General features: G+C 36.5%; 2 long non-coding RNA genes across 4 annotated transcripts in view; one reads left to right on the top strand and one right to left on the bottom strand.

Annotated features, from left to right (window-relative positions):
• LOC103876756 overlaps positions 1–23,624 on the bottom strand; it is a 428,348-nt gene that overhangs the window by 393,748 nt on the left and 10,976 nt on the right. For 2 of the 3 annotated variants that reach the window (XR_004178190.1, XR_004178189.1), the window contains exons 2-3: positions 15,471–15,694; positions 13,158–13,250 (exon numbers count right to left, since the gene is read on the bottom strand). This is a non-coding gene — a long non-coding RNA (uncharacterized LOC103876756). The remainder of the gene's footprint in view (positions 1–13,157; positions 13,251–15,470; positions 15,695–23,624) is intronic. The other variant, XR_002516544.2, reaches the window with a different exon arrangement.
• LOC108581570 lies at positions 9,296–22,447 on the top strand. The gene is made up of 4 exons (XR_001893899.3): positions 9,296–9,383; positions 9,526–9,589; positions 13,624–13,805; positions 22,255–22,447. It is a non-coding gene; the product is annotated as an uncharacterized LOC108581570 (long non-coding RNA).

The following is a 23,624-nucleotide window of genomic DNA, read 5'->3' as shown; positions in this document are numbered from 1 at the left end:
ACATTAAGGCTGCTAGTAATCAAGAAAACCTCAGAGTATATATACATCATTCCTCACCCTCCCCCAGTGAGAAGTGGTGCTTGTACCTGCTTCTGGGAGACTAGAAGACAGGTCACCTCACCAAGTCCCTTGCAGACATTCCCCAGCACCAGCCTAGAGTATGGCATCCCCAGTGGGCAGCTAGACTCGGAGTAGCAGCAGGATTCACAGTAGTTTGGCCTTATGGACTGCTACTCCCAGAAAAAGGAGGAATGCATCACATTAAGGGAGCACTGCATGGAACTGAAGAAACCAGACTGTAGGTCTTCAGTCTCCGAACTTTCCTCTTGTGGGAAGTTTCTTTCAGCCAAAGCCAAGGTGCAGTGCTGGACTCAATGGGGAAAGTCTGCAATTCTACCCCAACATTCAGGCAGCCCCAGTGCTCATGAAGGGTCTTAGAGAAGGAAACTTCTTCTTCCCCTCACCTACCACTGCAGACAGAGTTGGGGCTTCTCCCACAGGAGTTCAGCATGGATGCATCTGTAGATAGCCTTTCTAGAACACTTCAGGGTGACTGCATTCCCAGAGGAGGAGTGTCCTCTAGGTTCAAGGTCACACAATCCCTATCTACGTGGAAATCAGCATTTCTGTAGATGAAAAGAGGTGCCTGTTGGACTGAATAGCTGGAACACCAACTCAGGAGTGTGACTGGTGATTGCTTTCCTGCTGGTCTGGAAAGAGAGTTATGGGGGCTCCCTCACCTCACCCTGAAAAGAACAATGCATTTTACTGAGAGCTTCCCCAATTGCCTCTCTCAAGGCTGAGACCTCTGTCCACCTCTGCCCATCACTGGAGTATTGCACTTACCCACCTGTTTTAGCCACAGTCAGTTTTTACCTGTGGGCAACCCCTACAAGCCTAAATTTTGAACTGTTCAACCCAGCAAGTAAGATACCAGGAAAAAACGTTTAAAATGCACTCCACTAGGGAAGAAGATAAGCTTTATTAGACCTCTGCCATTCTAGCCCCACAGGAGACAGTGAACCTGCTCACATATCCAGCACATAGCTACTACAACCAACATCTGAGAAAGCCATCATACAAAGATTCTCTATAACCAAGAATTCATACAGTACAAATAAAAACACTCAAAGCCAACCTTAGGTGAGAACAAACTATAAACATTAAAGTCACATTCTCAAGGAGAAAAAATAAAAATTTAAACCCAGTTGAATAAAAAACAAATCCAATTATAATTAGAAGAAATAATGTATCCAAATGAGAAGGAACCAGAAAAACAATTCTGGCAATATGAAAAAAATGAAGATCTATTACACCCCCAAAAAATCACACTAGCTCTCCAGCAGTAGACTCAAGCCAAGATGAAAGCTTTGAAACACTAGATAAAGAATTCAAAAGACTGATTATTACATTATTCAAGGAGATACAAGACAAAGGTGAAAAACAACATAAAGAAGTTTGTTAAAAATTGGGACTCTGAATGAAAAGTTTTCTAAACAGATGACATTTTAAAGAAAAATCAATCAAAATTTCTGGAAATGAAAGACACATTTAGCGAAATTTTTTTTAAAATGCAGTGAAAGTTTAAACAATGGACTAAACCAAGTAGAAGAAAGAATTTCAGAGCTCAAAGGAAAGGCTTTTGAATTAACTCAATCAAGCAAAAATAAAGAAAAAATAATTAAAAGAAATTAACAAAGCATCCAAGTAATATGGGATTATGTTAAACTGCCAAACATAAGAATTATAGTTGTTCCTGAGAGAAGAAAAACCCAGGTGTTTGGACAACCTATTTAAGTGAATAATTGAGGAAAAATTCTCTGGTATTGATAGAGATTTAGACATGAAAACACAAGAAGCTCAAATAACTTGTGGGAGACTTATTGCAAAAAGGATGTCACCAAGGCACACAGTCATCAGGCTATCTAAAATCAATCTGGAGGGAAGAATTCTAAGAGCAATGGGATAAATGCATCAGATAACTGACAAAGGAAAAACCTAACAGCAGACTAACAGCAGATTTCTCAGCAGAAACCTTCCAGCCATAAGGGATTTGGGTCACATCTTTAGTCTCTTTAAACAGAATAACTGTCAGTCAAGAATTTTGTCTCCAGAAAAACTAAGTTTCATAAATTAAGGAGAAAAATGTCTTTCCCAGATTAGCAAATACTGAAGGAATTTGTCAATACTTGACCAGTCCTACAAGAAATACTGAAAGGACTTCTAAATCTTGAAACAAAAGGCTGACATACACCAGAATAGAAATTCCTAAAAGCATAAAATTCAGAGGGCTTATAAAACAATAACACAATGATGAAAACAAAGTCACTAGGTAACAATTGATGATGACTGGAACAGTATCTCACATCTCAATATTAACATTGAATGTTAAATGCTCCACTTAAAAGATACAGATTTGCAGAATGGATTAAAAAAACCACAAATCAAATATCTACTGTCTTTAGAAGACACACTTGACATTTAAGGATTCTTATAGACTTCAGGTAAAGGGGTAGAAAAAGATAGTTCACAGAAATGGAAACCCAAAGTGAGCAAGAACAGCTACTCTTATATCAGATAAAACACACTTTAAAGCAACAACAGTAAAACAAAACAAAGAAGAACATTTTATAATGATAAAAGGATCAATTTAACAAGCGGTTGTAACAATCCTAAATATATATGCACCTAACTCCAGAGCTCCCAGATTTATAAAGCAATTACCACCAGATCTAGGAAAAGAAATAAGCAGCAACACAATAATGGTGGGAGACATCAACACTCTACTGACAGCACTAGACAGATCATTGAGGCAGAAAGACAACAAACACTGGACTTATACTGCACTCTAGAACAAATACATTAAAAAAAAATCAAAATAATATCACATATCTTCTCAGACCACAGTGGAATAAAACTAGAAATAAATTTGAAAAAGAACCCTCAAAACTGTACAAATTCATGGAAATTGAATGATAAGCTCCTGAATGATTTCTTGGTTAACAATGAAATTAATAATATGAATGATAACAGTGACAAAATTTATCAAAACCTCTGGATACAGCCAAAGCACTGCTAAAAGGAAAGTTTATAGCACTAAATGTCTCCATTAAAAAAGTCTAAAAGATTACAAATTGACAACCTAAAGTCACACCTCAAGGAATTAGAGGAATAAGAACAAACCAAACCCAAAGGTAGTAAAAGAAAAGAAATAACGAAGATCAGAGCAGAACCAAACGAAATTGAAATAAAAAACAAAACAAAACAAAATCAATGAAACAAAAAGGTGGTTATCTGAAAAGATAAACAAAACTATCTATGTTAACCAGGAAATTAAGACAGAAGATTCAAATAAGCTCAATTAAAAATTAAAATGGAGCCATTATAACTGACACCACAGAAATACAAAAGAGAATTTGAGACTACTATAAACACCACACCTCTCTGCACACTAACTAGAAAATCTATAGAAAACAGATAACCCTTGGAAATACATATCCCCCTTAACTTGAATCAGAAATAAATAGAAATACTTAACAGACCAATAACAAGCAGTGAGATTGACTCAGGAATTTAAAAAATTAAAAAAGTCTGACAACAACAACAAAAAAAGCCTAGGGCCAGATTGATTCACAGTCAAATTCTTCCAGACAGTCAAAGAGGAATTGGTACTAATTCTACTAAAACTATTTTAAAAGATGGAGAAGGAGGGAATCCTTCCTAACTCATTCTATAAGGCCAGTATCACTATGATACAAAAGCCAGAAAACAACATAACAAAAAAAGAAAATTACACACCAGTATCTCTTATGAATATATATACAAAAATTCTCAACAAAATAATAGCAAACTGAATTCAACAGCACAACAAAAAAATTGAGCATTACAAACTGGGTTTTATTCCATAGATGATTCAACATATGCAGGTCAATAAATGTGATTCATTGCATAAACAGAATTTAAAACAAAAAACATATGATCATCTCAATAGATGAAGAAGAAGGCTTTGATAAAATCTGGCATTCCTCTATGATACAAACCCTCAACAAACTGGGCATAGAAGAAACATACCTAAAAATAATAAAAGCCATACATGACACACCCACAGCCAACATCATGCTGAATGGAGAAAAGTTGAAAGCATTCTCCCTGAAAACTGGGAGAAGATCCTTGAAGAAGACAAGGATCCCCACTTTCACCACTTCTATTCAACATAGTACTGGAAGTCCTAGCCAGAACAACCAGGCAAGGAAAAAAAAAAATAAATGGCATCCAAATTGGAAAAGAAAAAAGTCAAACTATTGCTGTCTGCCAATAATATGATCTTATACCTAGAAAACCCTAAAGACTCCTCCAAAAGAGTCCTAGATCTGATTAATGAATTCAGCAAAGCCTCAGATAACAAAACCAAAGTACACAAGTCAGTAGCACTGCTATACACCAACAATGCCCAAGCTAACCATCAAATTAAAAACGAAGTCCTTTTTATAATAGCTAAAAAAATAATAATAATACTTAGGAATATACTTATCCAAAGAAGTCAAAGCTCTCTACAAAAAGAACTACAAAAAACTGCTGAAAGAAGTCATAAATGACACAAACAGATGGAAATATATTCCATGTTTATGGGTTGGAAGAATCAATTTCATAAAAATGACTATACCACCCAAAGCAATCTATGGATTCAATGCAATTCCTATGAAAATACCAACATCATTTTTTATACTACTCAAAGCAATTTACAGATTCAATGCAATTCCTATGAAAAAACCAACATCATTAACAATTAAGATTGCTATTTCTAATTTCTAAAAAGATAAAATAATCTTTTTTGACTTATAGGGAACCAAAAAAGAGCCCAAATAGCCAAAGCAATACTAAGCTAAAAGAACAAATCTGAAGGCACCACATCACCCAACTTCAAACTATGCTACAAGGCTATAATAACCCAAACAACATGGTAATGGTATAAAAGTAGAGATATAGATCAATGGATCAGTACAGAGAATCTAGAAATAAATTCAAATACAACCAATTGATCTTTGACAAAGCATACAAAAACATCAATTGGAGAAAGTACATCCTATTCAATTAATGGTTCTGGGAAGTTTGGATAGCTACATGTAGAAGAATGGAAGTGGACCTCTATCTCTCACCATATACAAAAGTTAACGCAAAATGGATTCAATACTTAAATCTAAGACGTTAAACTATATAAATTCTGGAATGAAACCTAAGTAAAACTTCTGGACATTGGCCTAAGGAGATAATTTGTGACTAAGATCCCAAAAGCAAATGCTAACAAAAACAAAAATAAATAGGTGGGACCTTATTAGGCTAAAAAGCTGCACAGCAAAAGAAATAATCTTTGGAATAAACAGACAACCTGGGCTAGGCATGGTGGCTCACGCCTGTAATCACAGAACTTTGGGAGGCCAAGGCAGGTGGATCATGAGGTCAGGAGATGAAGACCATCCTGGCTAACATGGTGAAACCCCGTCTCTACTAAAAATACAAAAAAAATAGCTGAGCTGGTGGCACACACCTGTAGTCACAGCTAGCTACTCAGGAGGACAAGGCAAGAAAATGGCTTGAACCCCGGAGGTGGAGGTTGCAGTAGGCCGAGATCATGCCACTGCACTCCAGTCTGTGTAACAGAGCGAGACACTGTCTCAAAAACAAACAAGCAAACAGAAAAAAAAAAAAAAAAAAAAAAAAAAGACAACCTACAGAATGGGAGAAAATACTTGGAAATTATGCTACTGACAAAGGACTAATATCCAGAATCTACAAGGAACCCAAACAAGTCAGCAAGAAAACAACAAATAATCCCATTAAAAAATGAGCAAAAGACATGAATAGATATACAATGGCTAATAAACATTTTTTAAAATGCTCAACATCTCTAATCATCAGGGAAATGCAAACTAAAGCAACAATGATACATCACCTTACCCCAGTCAGAATGACCATTATTAACAAGTCAAAAACAATAGATGTTGGTATGGTTGTGGTGAAAAAGGAATGCTTACACACTGATGGTGAGAATGTAAATTAGGACAACTCCTATGGAAAACAATATGGAAATTTCTAAAAAAATCTAAAAGCAAATCTACCATTTGATCCAGCAAGCACACTACTAAGTAGTTACTCCAAAGAAAAGAAGTCACTAAATAAAAAAGACAGCTACACGCATATGTTTATCACAGCATAATTCACAATTGCAAAGATATAGGATCAACCAAAATGCTCTTTAACTGATGGATGGATAAAGAAAATGTAGTACTCCATACCATGGAATACTACCTAGCCATTAAAAGAATGAAATAATGTCTCTTGTAGCAACTGGAATGGAACTGGAGACCGTTATTCTAAGTGAAGTAACCCAAAAATCAAAAACCAAATACTGCATGTTCTTCCTCATAAGTGGGCACTAAGCTATGGGTACATAAGCCATACAGAGTGGTATAATGCACATTGGAGACTCAAAAGGGAGGTGGGTGGATGGAGAGTAAGGGATAAAAGATGACCTGGTCAGTATAGTGTACACTATTTGGATGATGTGTACACTAAAACCTTATACTTTGCCACTATACAATTCATCCAGTTAACAAAAGCTGCTTGTACAGTTATTGAAATAAAAACATTTTTTAAAAACCACTTCTGAGTTTACAAAGGACTTTCACAACCTACTAGTTCATTTCAGACTCTATAGTATGTATTATGAAATACTTCTTGATTATCTTGATTCAAAAGACAAAAGATACTCCCAGATGTGCCTTACATCGAGCTTTCCAAAGGTCCTTTTAAAGCCCTGAAGTGTCTTAGGAGGAAGATAACGTGCAATGTGTGAAAACATGATCAGAACAAAGCAGTTATTCTTTATAATAGTTGTATCTGAAAATGATAAGAAAGAGTTGAGTGAAAGCCAGTAAAACCAAATCACTGATCCAGATACGAGACATTTCAACCACACTTTTAGATTAAGTTAGCAATATTTTTTCCTCATGCTTAAATCAATAGGTATATAAGCTTCCAGGCTATTAAAGATATCAGTTGGATTCATAAGTTTGTCCAAGAGAATCTGACCTCAGCACACTGAGAAAGAAAATTAGCTCAAATGGACACCATATTTGGATTCTACCCTCGAACAGGCACGTGTTCCACTCAGTGGGAATCGCGTGGGTGTTAGTGAGGGGAGAACTGTCCTGGAATAGTTATAAATACTTTTGCAAATGAGCAAACAATTTCATTAAGTGTTTGATTTCTACTAACAACTACAGCAGCCAGAAAATTCCTCACTATATTTTTACTTTGTTGAATAGATAGGTGTCAAATAGAATATCTTTTACAATTTACTGAAAATGTTTTTATTTTCTTAGTAAGTTGGTTCAACTAGCAGTAAATATGATTTAAAAAATAAGTGGTGAATAAATTAGACATTGATTATTTACAAGAAAAAATTACCTTTCCTATATTTTATTTTTGCACATAAAGATTCGACTATTAACTAGATACATAAGTGATTTATTTACTTTGGTAACGAGCCAGGCAGAAATATTTAAATTCTACTCTTGGAAGTAAGAATTATCTAATCATTCACAAGCTCTTATAATAAAGCATTTATCATGAGCCATTAATCCTTTAGGACTTATTTTCCATCCCATCGTTTCACTAGCACCTTGCTTTGAACATAGTCAAGTTTGGCTGCAATTTTTCCTTTTATCATATATCATAGTTACAGGATGGGATGCACCAAAGCTGGATTCCAAAAACCCTGCACTTTGCTTGAACTTTGCACGTAGAAAATCTACTAGTGATTCCAGGGCTGAGACTCATTCAGGCTCGAGGCCTGAGATCGCACTTTGATCATGGAGTATCAAAAGTTTAGGGTTAGAAGATGACAGGAAAAAAATATCTAGTTGCAACATGAGCTCACAGAGGTTTAAAAGTATGTTTTAAATTCACAGGATACTTATATTAGTCAGTTCTCATGCTGCTAATAAAGACATACCTGGGACTGGGTAATTTACAAAAAAAAAAAAAAGAGGATTAATGGACTCATGGTTCCACATGGCTGGGGAAGCCTCACAATCATGGCAGAAGGCAAAGGAGGAGAAAGGCACCTCTTACATGGTGGCAGGCAAGAGAGATTGTACAGGGGAACTCTCATTTATAAGACCATCAGATTTCATGAGACTTATTCACTACCACAAGAACAGTATAGGGGAAACTGTTCCCATGATTCAATTCAATCAACCTGGCCCCACCCTTGACATGTGGGGATTATTACAATTCAAGGTGAGATTTGGGTGGGGACATAGCCAAACCATATCAGTACTATTCTGGTAGTCTTATGTACAGGGGGCTAAGTGAGGTGACCCTGAATACACTCCTCTTATCCACAACTCCCACCCCAGGCTGTTCACCTGCACTGTGAAGGCCTAGTAACCCTTTCTTGAAATACCTAACTCACTGCAAGTAAAGTTTGTTGAATGTTTCTTGGGCCTAAATGATGCCAACACATATCTGCAGTTTCCTATTTGATACCAAACTACCTTTGCTCAAAAATTACTTAGACTGAAACAATACAATATAAAAACAGATCTGCATCAAATAAGACTTTTAATTGCTCAAACTTATAGTCGATTTTGCACTAAAAGAGGTAAGGAGAAAGGACAAGATGATTGCACTAAAAGTGGTAAGGAGAAAGGACAAGATGATTGCACTAAAAGTAAGAAGCTGTGCTTTTAAATCAAATCTTCTGTCATTTAATAAAATTATTCCTACTCTGTCTCACAGTGATGTTACAAAACTGAAGTTAGTGTTCAAAGAAACATTTTGTAAACTACAAAGCAGCAGGCATATATGGTATTATTTTAATAATTTATGGCAATAATCTTAAAGTTACAATTTATGCTATGTTAGATCTATGTTAGCAAAATAGTTACAATTTATGCTACCCTAGATCTATGCTAGCAACTAGAGAAACAATCTAATCATAGAGCACATAGGCCAAATACAACCCCCCAAAATACAAACTATAGCAATTTTACAGACGAGAAAACAGGTTCACAAGAGATCAAGTTATTTGACCAACGCCACACAACCACCAAATGGCAAGAGATGAAATTTAAGCTGCAATCTGCTTGCAAAAGAATCATTCATTCTTGGGTCTACACTATTGTGATGCACTGCTTCTAGAGCTCGAATTCTCAAAGAGGCTAATGGGCCTGTCTCCATGGATATGCTAGCCCAGTATTGTAACAGAAATCAAATAGAGTGAGCTATTGCAGAAGCATAGAGGAAAATAAAATGAAACAAACAAAGAAATAAATATATACAGAGTTGACCCCTGAACAAAGTGGATTTCAACCATTCAGGTATACTCTAAGTGGATTTTTTTCAATAAAAGTTACACAGAGTGTACTTGCCCCTCATAACTCCGCTTCCACCTCCTCCACCTCTTCTTTTGCCACCCTTGAGACAAGAAGATCAACCACTCCTCTTCCTTCTCCTTCTCAGTTACTCAACATGATGACAGCAAGGATGAAAACCTTCATGATGCTCCACCCCCACTTAATGAATAGTAAGTATATTTGCTCTTCCTTATAACTATCTTAATAAGATTCTTTCCTCTAACTCACTTTATTGTAAGAATATAGTATATAATATATGTAACATACAATACAGATATTAATCAACTGTTTATGTTATTAATAAGGCTTCCAGTCAAGAGTAGGGTGTTATTAGTTAATATTTTAAGGAGTAAAAAGTTATGTGTGGATTTTTGACAACTTGGTACGGAGGGGTCAGTGTTCCTAACCCTGGAGTTATTCAGGGATCAAGTGTATACCCACGTAGATTTTCCTTATGGAGGATACACATTTGAGGAAATGTTATATATGAGAATTAGAATAAGCTAGGAGATGCCATCAATAACACCATATTTCTTTTATTTTTTCAATTTAGAAGATGCAGTTGGATCTTTTTGTTTTCTTTTTAAAAATTATTATTATTTTGTAATTGACAAATTATAATTGCATACATTTTTAGGGTACAATGTGATGTTATCATAATTGTATACAGCATTGTGCACTTCAAAATAGTTTGTTGTTTTTAAAACTAAACACAGCTTAAAACTGATTGTCAAAAGTAACTTCTCAGTAGTTACTCAGAGTGATGTTTGTGAGAGAGTTTTCCTTGCTTACTCATCTGTGAATATAGCTCATCTACAAGGTATCTATCTGTTCATCGTAAGTCATCTCTAGGTAGTCATTTTCATTGATACCATCACATATAATCAGATTTAAGCTGACATTTATAACACCAATTGTTGCTTAAAATATTTGAAGGTTAGGCCGGGCCTGGTGGCTCAGGCCTGTAATCCAGGGACTTTGGGAGGCTGAGGCGGGTGGATCAGGAGGTCAGTATATTGAGACCATCCTGGCTAACATGGTGAAACCCCGCCTCTACTAAAAATACAAAAAAGAATTAGCCGGTCTTACCTAGGTTTTCTTCTAAGGTATTAATGGCTTTAGGTCTAACATTTAAGTCTCTAATCCATCGTGAATTAATTTTCGTATAAGGAGTAAGGAAAGGATCCAGTTTCAGCTTTCTACTGATGGCTAGCCAATTTTCCCAGCACCATTTATTAAATAGGGAATCCTTTCCCCATTTCTTGTTTTTCTCAGGTTTGTCAAAGATCAGATGGCTGTAGATGTGCAGTATTATTTCTGAGGGCTCTGTTCTGTTCCATTGGTCTATATCTCTGTTTTGGTAACAGTACCATGATGTTTTGATTATTGTAGCCTTGTAGTATAGTATGAAGTCAGGTAGCGTGATGCCTCCAGCTCTGTTCTTTTGGCTTAGGATTGTCTTGGCAATGCGGGGTCTTTTTTGGTTCCATATGAACTTTAAAGCAGTTTTTTCCAATTCTGTGAAGAAAGTCATTGGTGGCTTGATGGGGATGGCATTGAATCTATAAATTACCTTGGGCAGTACGGCCATTATCACAATATTGATTCTTCCTATCCATGAGCATGGTATGTTCTTCCATTTGTTTGTGTCCTCTTTTATGTCACTGAGCAGTGGTTTGTAGTTCTCCTTGAAGAGGTCCTTTACATCCTTTGTAAGTTGGATTCCTAGGTATTTTATTCTCTTTGAAGCTATTGTGAATGGGAATTCATTCATGATTTGGTTCTCTGTCTGTTACTGGTGTATAAGAATGCTTGTGATTTTTGCACATTGATTTTGTATCCTGAGACTTTGCTGAAGTTGCTTATCAGCTTAAGGAGATTTTGGGCTGAGACAATGGGGTTTTCTAAATATACAATCATGTCATCTGCAAACAGGTAATACCATTCAGGACATAGGCATGGGCAAGGACTTCATGTCTAAAACACCAAAAGCAATGGCAACAAAAGCCAAAATTGACAAATGGGATCTAATTAAACTGAAGAGCTTCTGCACAGCAAAAGAAACTACCATCAGAGTGAACAGGCAACCTATAGAATGGGAGAAAAATTTTGCAATCTACTCATCTGACAGAGGAATAATGTCCTGAACCTATAAAGAACTCAATCAAATTTACAAGAAAAAAACAAACAACCCCATCAAAAAGTGGGCAAAGGATATGAACAGACACTTCTCAAAAGAAGACATTCACACAGCCAACAGACACATGAAAAAATGCTCATCATCACTCGCCATCAGAGAAATACAAATCAAAACCACAATGAGATACCATCTCATACCAGTTAGAATGGTAATCATTAAAAAGTCAGGAAACAACAGGTGCTGGAGAAGATGTGGAGAAATAGAAACACTTTTACACTGTTGGTGGGACTGTAAACTAGTTCAACCATTGTGGAAAACAGTGTGGCAATTCCTCAAGGATCTAGAACTAGAAATACCATTTGACCCAGCCATCCCATTACTGGGGATATACCCAAAGGATCATAAGTCATGCTGCTATAAAGACACATGCACATGTACGTTTATTGCGGCACTATTCACAATAGCAAAGACTTGGAATCAACCCAAATGTCCATCAGTGACAGACTGGATTAAGAAAATGTGGCACATATACACCATGGAGTACTATGCAGCCATAAAAAAGGATGAGTTCGTGTCCTTTGTAGGGACACGGATGCAGCTGGAAACCATCATTCTCAGCAAACTATCGCAAGAACAGAAAACCAAATATTGCATGTTCTCACTCATAGGTGGGAACTGAACAATGAGATCACCTGGACACAGGAAGGAGAATACCACAGACTGGGTCCTATTGTGGGGAGGGGAGAAGGGGGAGGGATAGCATTAGGAGATATACCTAATGTAAATGATGAGTTAATGGGTGCAGCACACCAACATGGCACATGTATACATATGTAATAAACCTGCACGTTGTGCACGTGTACCCTAGAACTTAAAGTATAATAAAATAAATAAATAAATACATTTTAAAAAGTTAAAAAAAAAAAAAATTAGCCGGTTGTGGTGGCAGGCACCTGTAGTCCCAGCTACTCGGGAGGCTGAGGCAGGAGAACAGTGTGAACACGGGAGGTGGAGCTTGCAAGTCAGTCAAGATCGTGCCACTGCACTCCAGCCTGGGCGACAGAGCAGGACTCTTTCTCAAACAAACAAACAAACAAACAAACAAAAACCACACATTGATGATTATACTATAAAGCAACACTGAAAGAGAAGTATTTTTTGTTTGCTTAAAATGTAAGCAGATTGTTTGTCACATGTCAGACAATTCAATGAATGTCAGTAAAATTCTATAGTTTTCAAAATTAGCTAAACTTTCTCATGCTGGAAAGACAGTGGGGACAGAGCAGTAGTTTAGGACCAAGACAGGATGACAGACAGGTAAACAAACTAACTCCCAAGCTCTTCTACACCCTCCCAGACAAAAAGTACTGTCTTTCAAGCATCAGAAATTTGTCAGCAATGTTCTGGCTTCTCTCAAAAGAGACTACTGGACTTCCTGGAGGAGGTAATTCAATCGATGCAAAAATTTAAAAAAGAAAAAGAAAAAAAGAAAAAGAAAAAGGTAACTTGGTCTCCTAAGACAAACCTCAAATTTTACTGCCAGTAGTAAAGGTGCTATGTCAAGATAACAAGCAGGAGTTAAGAAAGGAGAATGTCACCTGGTATTCTCTAAAATCCTTAGTGGCCAAATTGATTCAGAAGAAGTTTAGATTGCATATTGGCAGGATTCACCTCAAATATTGATGATGCGCCTAAAGAGGAAATTAATAGTTATTATATGGATTAGAGTATATTAGTGGTTAAAGATATAATAAAAATAGCATATTTAAGCCATACCGTGACATGTTATCATTAAATCTGGTGGTCAAGTTATCATTGTTGATGTCTTAGATTTGATGATGTATGATTAAAACTATAAAAGTGAATCATTATTGAGCACTTACCAGGCATTGTATTACGTTTTGAAATTTGTATTATCTCCTTTAATCTCACACTATATAACCTGTATATTATTTTCTTTTTTTTTTTTTTTAATTTATTTATTATTATTATACTTTAAGTTGTAGGGTACATGTGCATGATGGGTGCAGCAGACTAACATGGTATATTATTTTCATTTTGCAGGCAACAGAACTGAGATTCAGACACAGATAAAATCCATTTTCACCACTCTGCTGTTAAACGATTAAGCCAAAATGTTAGCCCAGGCCTCTCTGATGACTGGGTCCTTCCTCAATGACCACGCTGCATGAATGAACCTGTTACTGCAAGAGCACATCCGTCATCTGTCTAAAGAAGTTCCAAAAGTAAGAAAACATCTGCCTTTCTAGAGGTCATAAATGATCCTTTAAACACTGGAAAGGCTGAACTTTGGTGAGCTCTTCATTTCTAAATACTATTTCATTTCTAAGTACTGTTTGCTGCACCTTTGATTAAATCCCTCTCTACAGACCGTGTGTTAAAAGTACATACAAGACCTTCCCGTATATTTTTTCAGACACTCTAAGAGAGAATCTTGCTAAATGAAATGTGATATGCCCAAAGAAGCATCTCATGCCTTTTGACAGGGGCTTCTTAGGCACATGGGTTCTATCATTTTTGTTATCTATAACTCTTCTCTCCCAGAAGTACTGATAACATAAAGTAGACAATAAAACAATTAAAGTAGAACTATTTTTCAGCTACCTCTCATCAGCAGCAGGTCATCCAGTTCTAACCTGGCTAGACTGTACCATCTCACACTTCAATCTCAGCTTATCTGTAAAGTGGGGAGAGCCACACTTTCATCCCTTCAATTACTTTAATAAATTGGTCATTTAATAATATCAAAACCAGACATGTTCAAATGTCTGCATTCCCTGACACATTACAGATGTTCGCACTTCTGATTTCTGAGGGAAAGTGGCAATACAAAAAGTGTCAGATTCCCATTTCTTTCTCCCTAGAGTAAGCTGCCTCTGCACGTTACACATGTGTCATGTGCTTCTACACTCGCACCACATATGTATTTACACACATATCTACACCACATCCTCTCTTGTAAGATCCCATGCCACCCTTCCCCTAACTGACAGAGAGATGACGTTGGTTGGAGTGGCAGCCCTTGTCTTTGTTATCTCAGGTTCTCTTGCCTGATTTCTTTAACAGGAAGCAAATTTTTCAAATAATGCATTGTACGAGTTAATCTACAATGCCTAATTCCCAGGTCACCTAGCTAAAGATCTTACATGTCAGCAGACATTGTAGGCATTCCATTCATTCAGCAAATATTTTTTGAAGCATTCCTGGGTCCAAAACCCAGTGTAACTATCAACAACAGAAAGGATGAAAAAAAAGAAAAGAAAGAAAAAAACAACACGCTATTTCCACTCAGCACAATAGGAGTCTGCTTACTCCTGACAGCTTCACTTTTTCTAACCCACAGAGACAAGAGGAGAAAAGCCAGAGGGAAGGCTGAATGCAACAATTTTATTATTGTTAAACTTATTACTTCCCAAACCAATACTTACTTTTATAAGCAATCTTCTTTTATATAAACACACACACACACACACAAAACGTAGCTGTGAAATCACAATTTCTAGTCAACACTCTAAATGCCAGTGCAAACAACTGACTGTGGACTTCTTATCATTCTGAAATCTTTCATATATTTTGGGAGGGTCCAATACAGAGCTTACAGATCCAAACTTTTTAAGACCAAGAGTTTGTATTATACTTATCAGTTATTGATGTATAAGACACAGTTATACGTTTTTATGAGTTTGCATCATTCTCATTGTTGTGTGTATGTTTAGTCAATTCACCCCAGTACATTAAATTCTGTCTGGCTTTACATGGTTAGGAGGAATTATTAATGAGGAAATGTCACTCATATTTTGATTTTAGTAATTAAATTGTTACATTCAGAGGAAATCAGGGTTTGGCTTTTTCAGTGCTGAGGTGACCCCAGGTTTAATGAGAGTTCATACCTGCATGTGTATTGGCAGCACTCGGGGGACAGGAAATGACACAGGGTATTCTCCCAATCTCCCAGGATGAGAATCTGGGAGTTGGCAGCATGGACTGCTCTCTTCCACAGGGAGATGTTTAAGAGCCCTGTATGATCATCCAAAGATGCCTCTGAATCTATGTGTCCAAACTCTTTAGAACCCCGTGGAGAAAGCCCAGCTTCCATTCACCCTCTCAGAGGCACCTAGGAAAGAAAATGGTACATTTCAGTCTCTGTTCTATAGAGGATATCACAGTACCAAAAAAGAAAAAAAGAAAAGAAAGAAGAAAGGAAGGAAGGGAGGAAGGAAGGAAGCTGTAACATGAAGTCATAAGTAAAGCAAAACCTGAAGCCTGAAGCCTTGGAAACATATCCACATGCCTGAGCTGACAGGGCTCCGAAAACATGCAGAAAAGAAAAATCACTTTCAGCACATGTCTCCTGTGCTCTTGGACCTTAGAATCTAGTGGAATATACACACATGAATCATGGCAAGTATAATAAGTGTTTCCAAGGGGAAATATAAAATGAAGAAACTGAGGTCCCAGAATGGTCAAGAAACTGCCTCAATCCATCGAGTGTTTTGGTGGCAGAACCAGGAGCAGATTCCAGTCTCTGGCCCTACAGTCTACTGCTCTATCTGTCATGCCTACCCCAACTTTGTGTTGCTTGGTTTTATTGTTTTATTGTGTAAGAGCCAAAACCAATATGAATCCCAAACTTTAGGATCCACATTTATTATTGGTTTGCTGACATTAACCCAAAGCCTTGATTTCTTCCTAGAATTTCACCTTAAAATTCTATTTTCACCACATGACAGATCATAGTCATGGATGTCCTAGATGTATATTAGTGATGGAATAATTTTTCTTTCAAAACTAACTTGTATCATTAAATATCCTTTTGTCACATTTTTTTTAAAAAAAAAAAGATGCATAAGCTCTGAATTTCATTTTTTCTTTTTTCTTTTTTTTTCTACCTGTAAATTTTCACCACAGCATCCAAACCCTGCCAGGATTGATGAACCAGATGTCCCTCTGTGGATGTGTCATCTCACACTAGGCCAAGCTCAGTGATCCACTCATTTCAACCTGCTTCCTGCTTCCCCCACCTCTCATGTCCTTTTAAGAGTCCATGCATTGCTCGGTGGCTCTTTTTGCTTGGATTTTATTACTGAGGAATAGCTCCTCAATTTTCAAGACTCAGCACATATGTCACCTGTAAATTTCCCCTCTTGCCCCTTTGTAGCCTCATTCTTCCAAATATAGACTTCTAAGAAAGCAATGACAAAAATTATCTTTTACTTGTTTGTGTACATGTTTGTTTTTCACATGAGACTGTGAGTCCCCTGATGGCAAGATATATATCCAATTTACTTCTGTAAACTCAGGATTGAGCATAATAATTTTTCCTTGCTCAATACATAATAAATAAATGCTGTTAGGTAAGTAAATGATTGACCTAGGGTATTGCTGTTTTTATACCAGTATTACTGTATTTCGGACAGCCAAGCCTAAACTAAAAATCTCTTGTTGGCTGCAAAAAGAAAGAAGGAAATTGAGAGACAGAAAGAAATTGAAACAAAACTTTAGCCTGTCCAAACTCAATTCTATCTAGTCAACAGGATTAGACCTCTATAAGAGATCTCAAAAAGTACATAAAGCAGCAACCCGGAAGGAAACTTGGTAAAAGATGAACAAAAACTTCCTCCAAGATTGGCAGAAGAGAGCAAATGTACACATATTGTCTTCCAGGTGTAACAACTATTTCTAAACAGACAAGTTTGGAAAGTAGAGGAAGAGGAAAAAAGAGTGACAAGTGGTAATATGGCACATACATAGGTGTCTCAAGTCACGGGACCTGTGTTCCCACCATGATGATGACATATTCATTGGAAGATATGTGATGATTAATATTTTCATTCGTCATTGCTCTCTCAGGCTTCTTTCCCTTTGAAGAAGCACAATATCAGAGGGTTTATATCATTTTGTTATTTTTCTCTCTTCTAAAAAATTTAAATATCTGCATATTTGAATCTCTGTAAACAGAGAAAACTATAGAGCCCTTCCTTGGGGTTGAGTTAATCTTGCCCCCGGATAAGATGTTAAAAGAAAGGTGATAATAGCCTGAGCTGATGACTTTGTTTATGGCTTTGCTGTTCCCAGAAAAAGACCACCTGCATTCTTCTTATATCAACACACAGATGGAGTTTAGTGAGGAGAGGCTCATGACCCAAAGTTACAAATCTTTATCCTGTTACCAGCATTTTTTTTTTTTTTTTCAGGCCAGACAGTGGGCCGAAGTCTCTATTTGACTTATTCAAAAATCCTAGAATGGGAGTTATGATGAAACCTTTCAAAAAACACATTTTTGCATAGCATATAAAGCCCTTTAATAATCCTTCCTTCCCTCTAAAATTAAAAGTATGTAAATCCCTGAGCATGGTGGTAGACCTGTCCAGGAAGTGTAAGGCATCCTCCACCCAGCTACAGAGATCCTCAAGTGAGAGGCTGAGGCTGGTCACATTGTTTGACATGAGGGTTAGTTTTCAGATAGTGAAATTTCAGTTGCCAGGTGCCAGAGGCAATTTATCAGACACTCATAAAATAAAGATCAAAAAGTCCATCCGTCTCCCAATGCATCTGGGATCTAGGAAGGAACACTCACAACCCTCAGTCCTTTAAACAGCTCTCACTTAAAGAGCTTGATGTTTATAATAACAAGGAAAGGAGAAAGGGGTCAGGTCAAATTCTGCTGAATAGCAGGTGTTGTTGTAAGTTTTTTGTTCTCTTTTTTTTTCTTAAAACGTAATCTAAAAGAATATTGAGCTGTTGCAGTGGATGCCCTCCATATGTATTTTTGTAACATCTGTGATCCAAAAATTTGACCTGAAAACCAGAAAATAAAAGCCCTTGAACATTTTTTAAAAAGCACTTAAAGTTTTTCCATGTAATATTCAATATATTCAATTAACCTAATGGAATCAAATATTTTAACAATATTACAATAGACTGAAAAACGGTGTTATCTGAGACTTAAAATGTATTTGGAACATAACAATTTGAGATGACAATAATTAATAACTAATGATAACACTTGTATGTATATGAGGTTTTTTTTTTCATTATTCCCGTGAGAAACAAAGAGACAAGAAGGCTTGCCTGAGGACACAGAACATGTGAGTGATAAAAACAGGTAAGCCTAGGTCTTGGAACTCTAGATTCTGTGTTCTTATTACTGAGCCTTCCGGCAGCAGAGCTTGGAGATGCAGCTTTGCACTGGGCGGTCAGTGCCTCAGTGAAGTGGTTGGCTTCACTTCCCATTGAATTGAAGTGATTACATCTAAACTTTTGGTTATTAAAAGTCAGTTTAGGGGTTGATATTCAATCAAGAAATATTTATCTTACTGTAGTTTCAAACTAATATTTTTCCATTTTGTTAAGCAAATGGTATGATTTTATGTTAGCAACAATGTATATTTTTCAACTAGTCATATTTCCCTTTTAGTGTTCACTGGACAAGCATTCAGTGCTAAATCTATTGCCCACTAATATTAAGCCTTGTAGTTTTAGGTATTTTCTTCTTCCCTGTTCCCACCTTCTCATCTTACCACTTTATGCTTCTTTTTCCTTTCCCTTATGTCTTTTTCCTTTCTCTCTCTCTCTCTCTCTGTCTCTCTCCACTTCTCTCCTCTATTCCCCCTCCTCCTTCTTCTCATCCTTCTCCTCCTCTTATCCTTCTTCTACTTCTTTCATTATACGCTTTTCATTATTTTTTAATTATAAAAGAGGTAGAAAAGGAAGGGAGATAAGACAAGGATGGAGGACAGGAGAGAAGGAGAGAGGAATGAAAACAGAAAGGCAAAAAGAGCTAGAATCTGGAAAAATATACCATAATGGAGAAAATAAGTAAAACATCAAGAAGATTAAAATTTAGTAGGGTATCCAAGGCTTAATTGAATGCAAGAGTTCAAGAATAATGAGAACAAAAGGAAATTGGGGAAATTGAAGCTCAAGAAGAAAAAGATGTTTATTATTTCTGGAAATAAATCCACCACCATTAATATTTCTAGTCTTTCAGATTTGTCCATTCGAAATTTTAATATTTTATATATTCAAAGAAATAACATAATATTACAGATAGATGATAGATAAGCAGGTCAATAGATAGATGATGGATAGAAATATAGATTTAAGATCCTAGAAAAGGCTGAATAATCCCAAGATTTCATAAAAGAATAGAGGGGAATGGCCAGAATCATATCAATCCTCAATGGAAACCAGGCAGCTTCAGTTCCATGCCCTGACCTTGGAACAATGCTGATCCTGAAAGTTACATCTGCAGACAACATTTCAGATATGTTTATGGGAGAAGAAGACAGTAAAACAGTAGACATTTGGTAAGCTTAGACATTCATTGGTAGAACTGAGGTTCCAATTTAGTGAACAACAAAATATTATTTTCCGAGTGTATTGGACACAAGAGAAAATAAATTGAAGATAGCTTGTCAGCTATCATCATCTGCTGGCCTAGCAACTCACACATGGGATCATAAATTCATGTGTTTGGAGAAAGAGATACTTGGAGGTTCCTAGGAAATACGTCTTTCTTAGCTGAGAGCCCTTCCTAAATGTCATATTAATTTGGCATCCTTACGGAAATCGTACATCTTGAGGGCTTTGAGAACTATGCCCCTCAAATTCACACTTGCTAAGGAAATGGCAATTGAAAGCATGATGCTGATGGGTTTAAAATCAAGGGATTCCTGCTCAGTGGTTCAGAAGTAAACTAGTTTGGTGCTGCAATTTGTCATGCAGCATTAGGACCTGGCTCTTGTCAGTGGGGCCGAGGAGCAGGTGGAGCAGTTCTGAGCTATCAGGAGGAGTCGCACCAGAGACAACCCACTGAATAAGAATAAATCATCTGACTCAGAGCCTGACAGACACAAAATCAGCAGTCATTTTGAAAATGGGTCATTTTTGAGTTCAAGGACAATTTCACTGTCTTCAGCAGTCACTATTTCCAAAGACAGCCGAGACACAAATTTTGGGGGAAATCAAAAGTCATTTAGGAACACAGACTATTCCCCAAAATTGGAAAACTCAGATGACTTTAGTGATCTATGACATTGAGTGTAACCAAAATCCTCCCTGCCTTGATTTCTATAAGCAATGGGCATATAGAGAGATCAAGGTAATCCAGTTAAGTCACTAGTTTGTATTCTGATTTTGCATAACCTGTGATCATCACTATCAGAAATCATGACTTCACTGCTTTATATTTGTACAGTTCCCCATAGACTAGTTTGTGTAGAATTGTGTTCCCCAAAAAGATACATTGAAGTGTTAACTGCTACTAACTTAGAATGTGAACTTACTTGGAAATAGTTGTCTTTGACAGTGTATTCAAGTTAAAATGGGGCGATGCTAGATTAGGGTGGGCCCTCAATCAATGACTATTGTACTTATAAGAAGATCCTAGGAAGACATGGGGACTCTGATACACACAGAGAGGGAAGATGGATATGGAAGACAGAAGCAGAGTGTGAGGGATGTAACTGCAAGTCAAGAAATGCCAAGGATTTCCAGCAGCTACTAGAAGCTAGGAGAAAGGAGTAGCCCAGATTCTACCCAAGAACCTTCAGAAGGAGCCAGCCTGGCCAACACCTAGATTTAAGACTTCTATCCTCTAAAATTGTGAGAATAAATTTCTGATAGCTTACGCTACTCAGTTTACGGTGCTTTATAATAACAGCCCTGGGAAACTAATACTGCCACTATACAGCACAGGGACATTGAACATCTGATGTGACTTTTTATGAAAAACTGTGGTAAACAGAATCATTGATGGCATCATCATCATTACCATGTCTTCATTTCTCATAGAATGACTTTGTGCTAGCCATTGAGCTGTCTTTCCACAAAAAAATAAAAAAAGTATTATTAGCTCCATTTTACAGAAATAGAATCTGAGATTCATAAAAGTTCAGTAACATGGGCAAAGTCACACTGCTAGTAAGTTGTAGAGCAAGAATTTGAACACACTTTCAGTCTAAATCAGAACCACATGTTATTTATAGAACTCTTAATGTTAAATGTTATTATAGAAATTTCCATGATTAGAACTCAAAAGTGGGAAAGAAATTTAACAGATTACCTTATCCCTCCCTGCCTCCTCATTTTACAAACGAAGAAACTGAAGCCTCTGTGCAGAAGATAAATTTTACTTAGGAACACACAAGCTACTCCACAATGCTAACACAGTTCTTTGTCTCCTCATTCCAATATACCATACTAAGGACACTTTATGCTATATTATGTATGCTACATTTATTAGGAGATTTGGGCAAATGTGAAAAAAGCACTGAGTAAGTGAATCTTTTGGCCCATCCTCTCAGACAGAGCCAGATATAGGTCACATGGGGATTAATTCTGGAAGGTATATACTGGTCACCTAGCTTCCTTGGGCCAATCATTCTTTCCTTGCTTTCTGACTTGAGATACATTGATATTTGTGTTCCAAAGTTATGTCTTTTGCTAGCATAAAGCAGCAGCCCCCACTGTTTAAGAAAAGGCACAAACACGCCCGGCATATCAATGCATGGACCAAGCTGACATCCTGGCTTCAATGCCACAAAAGTGAGATGTTCTTGGATCATTAGGTGTTCTTGGTGTCACTTAACAGAGAACACCTTTTTCTCTGATCTACTTTCTGTTGGAGGCCAGAATGATCTATAGTACTGAATTGCTGCATTGTTTTTCCAGATCAGCAAATGTACAGAACTCTCCTTAGGACCACATAAGAAGGCACACATGTCAAGTGCTAAGGAAGCTCCCCATGCAAAACTTTGACACCTGCGGCAAAACATCATGTTCCCTTTCCTGTAGAGCATTCAGTTTTTCAAGAATCTTATATATTTATCATATTCATTAATAAAACTAACAGTTTTCAGCCTGGGTGACAGAGCGAGACTCCGTCTCAAAAAAAATAAATAAATAAAAAATAAAACTAACAGTTTTATTATTCTTAATTTTGACTTATTAATTCCCCTACCCGAAAATAAGTAAATATAGCATAATGTATAATGACACAGGCTTTGGGCTCAGATAGTTTTGGATTTGCTTACTGACCGTGTGGCCTTGGATGAACTGTTAATTTCTCCAAATACCAAGTTATTCACTTGTAAAAAGAAAATAGTAATTAGTTTAGAGGTTAGTATGAGGATTAATTAATGTAACACAAGTGAAGTACTTAGCAATATAATTAAAACATGAAATATAAATGTAAATGTTTATTATTATTATACAAAGAACATTTGAGAAAATTTGGCAAAGCAAACCAAGCTTCATATGAAAAAATATTTGTTGCAATGTTATATAAGGCAAAATGGGAGACAGAGGAAATAATCTAATGGCCCAAAGTATGGGATTCTTTTAAAGTATTTAGTGTCAAGATCCATGTTTTTTTTCCTTTTTTCTTAGAACATAAGATTGAACAAAACACTGCTCTTGACTTTGAAGATCTCAGGGCCTGGTTGGGAAGACAAACACATAGTTCAATATTTCGTTCTAATTAATAGAAGAAAATTAATTTGGGGATGGACATATAAACAGGATGTTTTGGCCCAGAAGAATGATATCCAAAGCCCTTACCATGACATTTGGATAGAGAGATGGTTTAAGAAGAGAACAGATTATGCACCTGTTGAAGGCAGTCAAGCCCAGCCCATTTTTTGTAGTATTCAATACATAACTGTTGTTAAAAGAAATTTTTTAATTATTTTGGGTGACCCAGAATAAGTTCATTTTTTTTAAATCAGGGACATTGGCAACTTTAAAATCTACAAAGTAACTTTTTCCACCTTTAAGTAATAATTTCAAATGTGCCTGGAGCTCAAGAATTCTAATCTCAAAAATAACTATTTAAAAAAATTTATTTCCATATAATCGCTACTAACAAGAAACATATTTCGATTGCACCTAATGAACATCAAAATTAGAGACATTTCCTTAGGTTTAGCCTCTAGAATAGTCAGGGGAGAAAAAAGCAACCACAGGAACACATTCAAATGAATGAATTCCATTTGTCCAATTTTGTGTCACATTCTATGTTTATGGTATCAAAATATACAGAG

Source organism: Papio anubis, chromosome 14 (genome assembly GCF_008728515.1).
Source record: "Papio anubis isolate 15944 chromosome 14, Panubis1.0, whole genome shotgun sequence".
NCBI lineage: Eukaryota > Metazoa > Chordata > Mammalia > Primates > Cercopithecidae > Papio > Papio anubis.
The sequence above is the reverse complement of the archived record's forward strand: the minus strand, read 5'-3'. Positions and strand labels throughout refer to the sequence as shown.